Here is a 10,718-nt window from a genome sequence, read left to right as displayed (position 1 = left end):
GACACCTATAGACTCCTTCTCATACTGCTCAAAGTTGAGGCATTGCCCTTAGTAGAGAGCCGATACGGGACATGGGGAAAATGCAAGACAAAACTTCTCTTTATGTACATCCCAGTCCCCATTCATACTTTCTATGGCATATGTACCATTGCTTCGCCATCCCCATGAGAGAGAAGGGAAACAACTTCCACCTTAGAGTTTCTTGTGTCATGACCGAGATGCTTAGGCACGAACACATTTCCTCAAACTCTAGCAAGTGTTGTCAAGGGTTTTCATTGTCATGCCCTAAGAAGGGTTGTGCTCGAACCATGGCTATCAAGCCAGGGTGGAGTTCACCACTAGATGAAAGGTTTGGTTTTGGTGGTGGCTTAGAGAACTCACCCTTTGAAGTGGAAAGGTTTTTGATAGGAGTTGAGTTAATGGTGAAAAAGATAAAAAGAAAACTATTTTGTTTTTATAAAATAAAAGATACAGATATGAGGACGAACTAGGTTCAAAGAAAATAGTAACTATTGTAGCACGGAATTATCATTGTAGCTTTCACCCAGAAGTATTCTAGCTAGTTCGTCCAAGGACAACATAAGGGTAAAGTTGGAAAGAGTAGAGATGGACTCCTATGGCTTTTGGGTCTATTGACAGATAAACTCTACTTTCTCTTGCTTACTTAAGGCACTAGGTTCCAACTGTTCTACTAGTCGATGCTGGTCTATGGCTCTATGTTGTACCTGAACATGGGGGATTACAAGGGACGGACAGGGCTGTCACCGCCTACCACCTACCCCTCAACCGTGGGGCATGAGGCAAACAAAGGTAGCCTCTAGCCTAGACACCACGTCTACTCTATCGACTACTACTCTAGCGTTCGTGAAGGGTTATCTGTCTTTATAAGGTCCCTCTACTAGAGCATCCACCATAGGAACAGACGACGAACCCCCAAACGAGTAAGAATAGAGCTTAACTATTCAAAAGACTTAATGCCACAAGAACCATGAATACTCACTTTAGTGGAAAGCTCCATTGAGGCACAAGTATTCATCAAGGTACAAGCTCGAGGAGACATCGACAAGTCTGGCTCTTCCCCATACTCTCCATCACATCTCTCCTGAACCAAGTTTACTAGCTAGCTAGGGCCTAAGCCCTTTTGGAGTGACACGTCTTGTTGTGTAGCTCTTGCCTTGATGTATTTTCAAATGAGGGGGAGAGAGCCTCCTTTTATAGGTGGAGAGGAGGGGGTTATCTGGAAAAGGCCTCATCCCCTCATGGAAGGTGCAAATCGACCTCAAGATATGTTGAACTTAGCTAGGGCACCTATGTAACCATCATTGCAATGTTGGTGGGAAGCTACTTGCCAAAAATGGGGCTGAAAAGGGGCCGGTTGGGGTGCGGCCGCACCTAGTGGTTTGGCCACAACGCCACTGAGCCCAAACATGCCCATTTTTGGTGAGTGAGCTCCTTTGGGCTTCTTGACTTGGCCCATGGTGGTGTTCTAGCAAAGATAAGGTGGTTTGGCTGGAATTTGGCCTTGTTCTCCTCATTTTCGGGCCCTGATTTGCTTGGCGACTGGGCCTCTTTTCTTTGGGCTTGAGTAGAATGGTATTTATCCTTTGTTCTTTGCCCTTTTATTGTGTATTTCCACAAATGCCCTCCTGCAAATGGTAAATCACCAAAACTTGTGGAATTCGTTAGTTATAAACCATAATTCTAAGTTTGGTGACCATTTGTGTAGATTTTATGTGAGAATTGGTGGTTAGAAATAGGAGTAAAGGACCACCAATAGTGAGTTTGCTTCATGGTAAAAAAAGATGCATAACTAAAGGCAAAATAAAAATTTATCTTAGTTATCTATATATATTAGTAAGGTGTGATCTAGAAAACAAAATAAAAAGTATGTGTCTAGATTTCTTTAAAGTTTGATTTTTAAGAGCTGAATAAATAAATGGACTCTAAGGATAATCTCTTATGATGGAAATGATGAATAGTTGCCCTATTATAATTCTTTTCAAGTACCTAGTTTTCAACCTTGAATTCTCCTGAGTTTTGGATATGACTATTTTGATACAAGAATTTACTCTGAACAAGAATTTACAAGAATATTTACTCTGTTATAATCTGTTATGATGGATATGATATGAGAAGGTCTGAGCTACTGTTTATCCTATTCCAAGTGACACTAAAGTTTCGGAGATTTATCTTTTGAAAAACATAAAAATACTACATGATGAGCTCCTATATGACAAAGCTTGAATTTCTACCAAAGCCATATATGTTATTTAGAATAGGAAAACTTCCCTCATATATGCTACTTGTTTTCCATTGGGTTTAGTCAAGCTTTGTTGACCCTTATGAGAGGTTTGTCATGCCCTTAAAATCAAGAGCACATACACACCACCCACATATGTACTACTCCTACAATAGGGGTAGGCGCTAGCAACATGCCATTGCATCTAAATCCACCCAAAAATGTTTCACTCCTACACTGGGAGTGAACACAAAAATATTCTTGATAGGATATCCACCAAATAAATGCTCTAAGTTCTTGTTAGCTATCTCTTAAAAGTTTTTGTTGCAAAAAAGGAGCATTGGGCTATGCAAAAGTTATTCATAAAAAAAGAAAAAAGAGTCAAAAAATGGACAAGTGTCCAAGATATTTAAAACAATGGGTACTCAGATGCCCGCCTTAAAAAATGGTAAGAAAAAAGATCAATAAGATAGCCCATGTTTTCTTGCAAATATTTTCTGAATTCCAAAAGAGATATGTTTTCAAGGAGCATAGTAGAATTAGGTTAGCCACCATAAATATCCATCATACATCCAAACACATGCACATCTTGATTTGATTGTATGACTCAACTCCTTTTGTATCCGAGGTTTGACTTTACAATATATGTATTGCAACTATGCTCTTTCATGCTATTTCCACTCCTATGAGCTCCACATAAGCCTTAGTTGTAGGAAGAGAAAGGCATAACATCATTATTGTCTTAGTGAGGATCCACAAATACCACATACCTATAGGCCGGCCAGCCCCTAAGGCCCACCTATGAGCCTCCCATTGCTATGTCGGTTCTTCACCGCCTCCTAGATTGCATCTACGCCATTTATTTAAGTCGGTTTGATCCGAGGGCTCAGGATTGACGCTCCGGCCTATATATATCAGCCCCTGCCACCGCCCTGAGGCATAAGTCATTTGAGAAGATAGAAACCCTAATCATCCTCAAAGCTCCACCATATTCTAGGGCATAGCTAGTTATGGTAGATCTAGAGGGAAGAAAGTAGGCTTCGCTTGGATTCCCGATCGTGTCAAGAGCGTGGTATGGTATAATCTTTGTACCGCCTCTCTTTTGTATCTCTCATTACTTTTATATGTTTGCTACAATTGTTATGACATTCATCTTCATATGTATCATATTCCTAGTTATAATGTTCATTGTCTACTTTGATTATATGCTTAGTATAGTTAGATTATCATCATGTTCATGCATAAGTTCATATAACGCTTGCTCCAAAGTACACAGGGTGAGTGGTCAACATTGTGTAAGCATGGTGCTTATACTGTTGTTTACCTATGGATACATTCTATATTCCAGGCCATGTGGTAGATCGTGGATGTGACACTCCCATTGAGTCCTTTGTAGTCCACTCCCCTGAATATAGGTATACAAGTAGGATCTAGTTACTGAAGGAAGACAAGCTCTATTCTTAATCTTCCTTAGTAATATCCCCTATGTGTAGATATGAAATTGATCTTAGCCATGATTACTAGGTGTAATTGCACTAATCAATGTATGCTTTGACTTATAATTAAGAATGACTTAGGAATTATTCCTTTAATATTCTACTTAACCATGCTAATGCCATAGAAAGGAGTACTCTGAGTGATCAATGATTAGTTATTATGCACTATTCATATATACATTTACCTCTTAACTTACCCCTATTATGAGTAGAATATTGGTTATGGTTTACTTCTCCATCAATAGCATAAGTTATCAATACATGTCCTTGCCAGACCTTCCATGTGGTAAAAATTATAAATAACGATACCTAGAATACTCCCTGGGTGAAGTGCTACCATGGTATATTATCTGTGCGCTTGCAGATTCCTTTCATTCATATATCTATATATTCTTCCTAATCACATAAATTAATAAAGAACTACTCTAGTAGTAATACTAGGTAGCACCAACAAGCATCTCTGGCATCATCACTAGGGATGACATCCTAGTAAAGTAATGTTAAGAGATATAGACATATATTAGGTGACTACTAAACAATTGACAAGTTAATAAATACCAACAAGCATTTCTAGGCACCTGTTGCTGGGGATGGACTTAAAACCTTCACACTTGGTGATTGCGCTAAGAAATGCCAACAACCCCTCCTTGTCCTTCTTGCCCTTCACCTTGGCCAATATAGCTGTCTTAGATATCTACAATGGCCTCATCCTATGCTGGTGCTGAGGGGCTGATGGATCATAGCTGCTATGTTGTTTGCAATCTAGCAACCAAGGAGTTCAAGGAACTACCACCTAGCATCCATTCTGTTGGTGAGGCTCGATTGGGGTTTGATCCGAAAGCCTCCTCACACTTCCATGTGATTGAATATATACAGGAGTCGCCGTTTGATCGGTGTAGGGGTGTGGACATCTACTCATCTAAAACTACAACATGGATCTATAAGGAATCTAAATGGGGCAGGAATACTTCTGTGACAATTGAGAAATCAGATAGGTACACCTCAAAAACTATGTATCTTAATGGTTGTCTGCACATTATGGGGTACTCATGGGGCTATTAGATACTTGCTGTGGATATGGAAGGAGAGACATGGAGGAAAATTCCTTGCCCACGTGGTTCTATAGGTTCCATCCATCAAGCTTAGGGTCCCTTGTGTGTATGTATTGTTTGTGGTCACAATATGCCCAAGCTTAACATCTGGATCCTTGAAGACTATGGTACTAATAAATGGACATTGAAGCATACTGTCGGCACTCTGGACATATTTGTGGAGACTAATATTGAATTTGGTTACTTGGATGTTGATGAGTACTACTCAACGGTTCACCCAAAATGGAATTTGCTTCTCTTTGTTGGGGTTGGGGACAAAAATGACATCGTCGCATATAACATGGACAACAGAAAAGTTCATGTCATTCCTACATGTTACAGTGTTTTTTCAGACAGGATGTCCTGCCACAAAACATCTACTAGGCCTTACTATCTTCCCTATGTTCCCTTGTTCTTGGAGTTGGAGTCATTAGCAAAGGAGTAAATAAAGTTCCATGATCTATCTCTCTGTCATGACATTTTTAAATCGATCAATGTTGTTTGATTGTCTATGGACATGTTAATTTCCTCTTGGATGGATGTTATCATTATTTTGCAGCAACTTTACCTTGTTTGTAATGTAAGCTAAGGTCTGTGCAGTAGTAGACTTGATTTAGCTAGAATTGTAATGGTTATAGCTCCATTAACTACTACTCTAGTTTGAGTTATATCTATGTGGTGCTACTTTAAATTTGTTTGAGGTTGTACCTTGAAAATTGTTAGTGGTTGTTAAAGTTGCCCTTTGGTATGAGTTGTGGACTTCACTGATGGATCTTTGTTGGATTATTTTCCTCTTTAGTGATCTCATTACTGACCAAGCTCTCATCCTACTACACATAGACAAAATGGAGGAGGCTCCCAACAAGAGGAATGCACTGGCCAGCCTCACGGACGATGCCATTATCGAGATCCTCTATCGCCTCCCTACCCGCTCCTTGTTCTGCTGCAAATGTGTCTATCGCTCCTAGAACCGCCTCATCTTAGACTACAACAACCATAAGGTGTTGCCTAGGACTCCAGCCAGGTTCTTCTACGACATTGGCCAAGGCCATCGATGCTACACCATAGTCACCGATGAACACCTATCCTTGTCCATCTTGCCCTTCACCTTGGACATTGTGGTTGTCTCAGATATCTACAACGGTCTCATCCTATGCTGGTGCTGAGGGGCTGATGGATCATACTACTATATTGTCTGCAATCCAACAACCAAGGAGTTCAAGGAACTACTGCCTAGCATCCATTCTCTTGGTGAGGCTCATTTGGGGTTCGATCCAAAAGCCTCCTGGCACTTCCATGTGATTGAATATATAGAAAAGGAGCAAGATGATCAGTGCAAGGGTGTTGACATCTACTCATCTAAAACTATAGCATAGATCTATAAGAAATCAAAATGGGGACCAAATACTTGTGTGACAATTGAGAGATCAGAAGAAATGAGATCATTAGAAACTATGTATCTTAATGGTTGTCTACACATTATGGGGTACTCGAGGGTTTACCCTCAGATACTTGTTGTGGATATGGAGGGAGAGACATGGAGTAAAATTCCTTGCCTGCGTGGTTCTTCACCCTCCATCCATCAAGCTTAGGGTCACTTGTGTGTATGTACTATTTGTGGTCGCAATATGTCAAAACTTTCAATCTGGATCCTTGAAGACTATGGTACTAATAAATGGACATTGAAGCATATTGTCATCATTCTCAAGTTGTTTGCACAGATTAACATTGAATTTAGTTATTACTCGTACTATGATGTTAATGAGTACTACTCAATGGTTCGCCTAGAATGGAATTTCCTTCTCTTTGTTGGGGGTGTAAAATGACATTGTCGCATATAATATGGATAGTAGAAAAGTTCATGTCATCCCTACACGTTACAGTTAGTTTTTGAAATGTGGCATCCTGCCAGAAATCAATGGCAAACCTTACTATCTTCCCTATGTTCCCTTGTTCTTGGAGTTGGGGTCATTAGCAGAGGAGTAAATAAAGTTCCATGATGCATCTCTCTGTCATGACATGTTTAAATGGATCAATGTTATTTGATTATATTGTGTATGGACATGTTAATTTCCTCTTGGATGGATGTTGTTATTATTTTGCAGCAACTTTCACTTGTTTTTAATGTAAGCTAAGGTCTGTGTAGTGTGTTAGATGTGTTCAAACCTACAGAGATCAGACTTTCTTCCGCGTATAGTAACATTTTCAATACCAATGGCTCCTCTTTGTTCCTAAAAAATAAAAAACACCAATGGCTCCTCTGTAGTAGTGATATATTAACCATCGCGATCTCTTCTGTAACTCTGCTTGTTTTCCTTCCTTCCCTGAGCCCTCCCATTTCCACTGTAGATCTAAAATCACCAAAAACATGTGGTTGCCTTCTCCAAACCTACATCACTCTTAGCAACTCCACTTGGTTTTGCCTATAGGTTTCTTTTTGGTTCTCTTTTTTATCTGTAGTATGGTAAACATGCATAACAGAATTCATCCAATCAAGTCTTGCGTCAATGTAATGCCTAACGGAGGAGCCACATAGCTATTCAAATTTTATAGCACATGCAAGAAAGTCTAAGCATCGTAAATCAGACTGGGCTGGACACATCTCATGTTGTACAAGGAAACTTGTTTCATACGAATACTTTCATTGAATTCCTAAAGAAACAAATAAAATTGGAACTAGTTACATGTTCGGCCCGTTAAAATTTACGCTGCTCGGACTATGAGGCTAGCATACGGTGTACAAGAAATAGGTAAATGTTATTTCATCGAATATACTAGAGGGACGTGGTCGAGGGAAAAGTTGTGATCATTTGTTGTAGAGTGTCCCTATATATATTTGGTCAAAATTCAGAATCTTTGAGTGAAGGGGGACGCTCCTCCCATATAGACCTTGTGCGGCTGCTAAGAGTGAAGTGAATGCATAGGAAAGCTAGACACAAGAAGTGCGTCTTAGAAGAAGAGCTTTTGACCACCATGACATGCTTGATACTTGAAAGCCTGGTGCGGTTGTGAAGAGGACTCACAGCAGTCGAGGGGCAGTCAGGCAGTCAGCTAGCTAGAGATGGCTATACATTGGGAGTGAGGCTAGGCTTTGTACACACATGGATGCCAGGGCTAGAATAGGCTTCTAACATGACCGCACAACATTCATTATTACTAGTTTCTGAGTAGTGAATATTTTAGATGGTTGGACCTTCTGTCATTCGACGAAGTATACAATGCACTCCAATCCAAGCAGTCGTAGGCTCGTAGTAGCCGAGGTGCAGTAGCTAGCTAGAGATGGCTACATGGTTTCATAGGTTCTGATCGACTGCACACCCTGGGCTGTGGTTGACGCTGTCGCTTTATTAGGTGCCTACGGGTTTTAGAAAAAGTTCATATTATTAGGCGTGCATGGAAGCCAAGCTCGTCTCTAGTTTGTTCCAATTAAAGGTTGCATGCATACATGCATGGAAGCTAGGGAGATGGCTCCAATAGAGGCTTAGACGTGATATTATTAATTAATACAATTTGATAGTCTTTCTCCATTCCTTGGTATCTGAAATTTCATCTCGTGTGCATAACAAATCGGCCCAGAGGGACTATGAACAAATGCACTCAATTTGCTATGACTTTTAAATGTACAGACGACACTATATACTATCCTACGAGATGAAATGTACAGCGGGTGGACATTCTTACGTGTGCAGTAAAAAATGTGAACAGAAAGAAACGTGCAGATCAGAAAGAGAACCAGAAAACTCCATATTTCCTGGTAATTTGACCGTCTCGTCCGCCTGGTCGCTGTTGGCATTTCTTAGCATCACTTGTTACTAGGTTGTCATCCATAGCATAATGCCAGAAATGTGTGGTTGGTAATTATTAATGACACTTGTAAACTTTAGTGAAAAATATGTATATTAAAGTATCTGCAAGTGCACAAATAATATACCATTGTAGCATTTCACCCGGGAGTATACTAGGTATCGTTATTTATATTTTTACCATAGGGAGGAGCTTATGGAGTGGTGTTGGCATAGAGATATTGACAAATGTACGGTGGGTGGTTCTTTGCTTCATCCTTAAGCAAGTGATCAGCTTCGTTGGTGCTCCTTTTGTTGGTGAAATGATAGAATGGAGGTGAGTGGGAATAGAGGTGATGGAAGTGATGGGTGGTGGTTGAGTGGGTCCCATGTGTCTCCCATATTTCTATCGTATATACGTATAAAATGCAATGCAAAAATATTTTATGATACTATGAAATATAACTAAGATGAATAATGGTATTTTCAAAATTTTACACCTCCACAATAAATTTTTCTCATGGGTTTTTACGCCTGTAAAAATTATTAACATGGGGCTTAGATTTTTATAATGCCATGATGAGAATTTATATTTTATGATGCAAATGTTGAAAAGTAAATATGCTAAGATAAAATGATTAATGTAATACGAAAAGTAAATATGGATAACTATTGAGTTACCTCCCAGCGAGGGTTTGGGATTTTGAGTCCTTCAAACCGGATTTCTCCATTCGGGTTTATTCTTCAAGTGCATCAGTCAGTCCTAGAGATGGAGACCTTAATGGCTGCACTTGCTTTTGATGCCACTCCAAATTAGAGCATTGTTCTGGTCTTGGCTTGAAGGCGAATCACTCTTCCTTTCCATTGATATGGAATTTGATTTCTCTAGCTCTGACATCAATGTGAGCATTTATAGTGCCCAAAAAGGGTCTCCCAAGAATGAGGGGTGTCTTCATGTCTTCCTGCATATAAAGTACTACAAAATCTATGAGAACAAAAAAGTTTCATATTTTTACCATAATATTTTCAGCGATTCCCAGCAGGGTAGCAAACCGATTGATCGGCTAGTTGCAAACACATTGATATTAGAGTGAGTGTTGAATAGTTGAGCTTGTCGAAGTCCTTTTTGGGCATGACACTGACGCTTGCTCCAAGATCGCATAATGCATTCTCGAAGTTCTAGGCTCCTGACTGAAGCAATCGATAGTGGGACACCCTAGATCCTTCTTCTTGACAAGTGAAGTATTTAGGATGGCCGCACTACACTCCTCTGTTAACTTAATTACCTCAATGGAAGGTAGTGGTCTTTTGTTGTTGAGGATGTCTCTGAGATACTTCACATAGGTAGGTACCTGTATGGCATCTAGCAACGAAATATTGATATATAGCTTTTGAATTACCTCTATGAACTTACCGAACTGCTCATCCATTTTGGTTTTCCGATTTCTACTGTGGAAATGGTACAAGAGTCATGTCTTGAAAATCTTGTTGTAATTCTCACTCTTGTGGCCCAAATTCTTCAACTTCATCGGTTGTTTTCTCCTCTTCCTGTACTACCACTGGTGTCTTACCTATCCTTGTTGGATATGGTGGATCATGAGTAGACTTGCCACCTCTTGTAGTTATGGCAGTTTACCTTCTCAAGGTCAGTGGCAAAAGGCAAAGCAGCAGCCAACTGGGCTAATTGGGATTCTATCTTTTTATTATAGCTAAGTTGGTCTTTTTATAGCAGAAGAAAAACTATCCATTTTAGTATTTATGCTTTCTAGGACCTTATCATTAAAAGCAAGCTTCTTAGAAATATTCTCATTAATCCTAGTTGTTCTAAGATTAGGTCTCTCAAGGATGGTTGCTTTGGAGTTGTATAGCTATTACCTAGGTACTTACCTTGGTAAGTCAATCGTTGTTGTTGATTCCACCCTTGTCTCTATTATTGTGGAGTAGAGTTGTTGATGATGATGTTTACATCCTCCTGATATTCAAGGAATTCAACCCCTAAATATTCTCCACATACATTATGAGCATTGAATGCATCTTGAATAGCCTGACGATCTTTCTTGTAATTGGCTCATTGTTCAAGCCAATTCAACAGTATGTCCATGTTGGTTGA

Source organism: Miscanthus floridulus, chromosome 1 (genome assembly GCF_019320115.1).
Source record: "Miscanthus floridulus cultivar M001 chromosome 1, ASM1932011v1, whole genome shotgun sequence".
NCBI classification, from domain to species: domain Eukaryota; kingdom Viridiplantae; phylum Streptophyta; class Magnoliopsida; order Poales; family Poaceae; genus Miscanthus; species Miscanthus floridulus.
Note: the sequence above shows the minus strand (reverse complement) of the source record.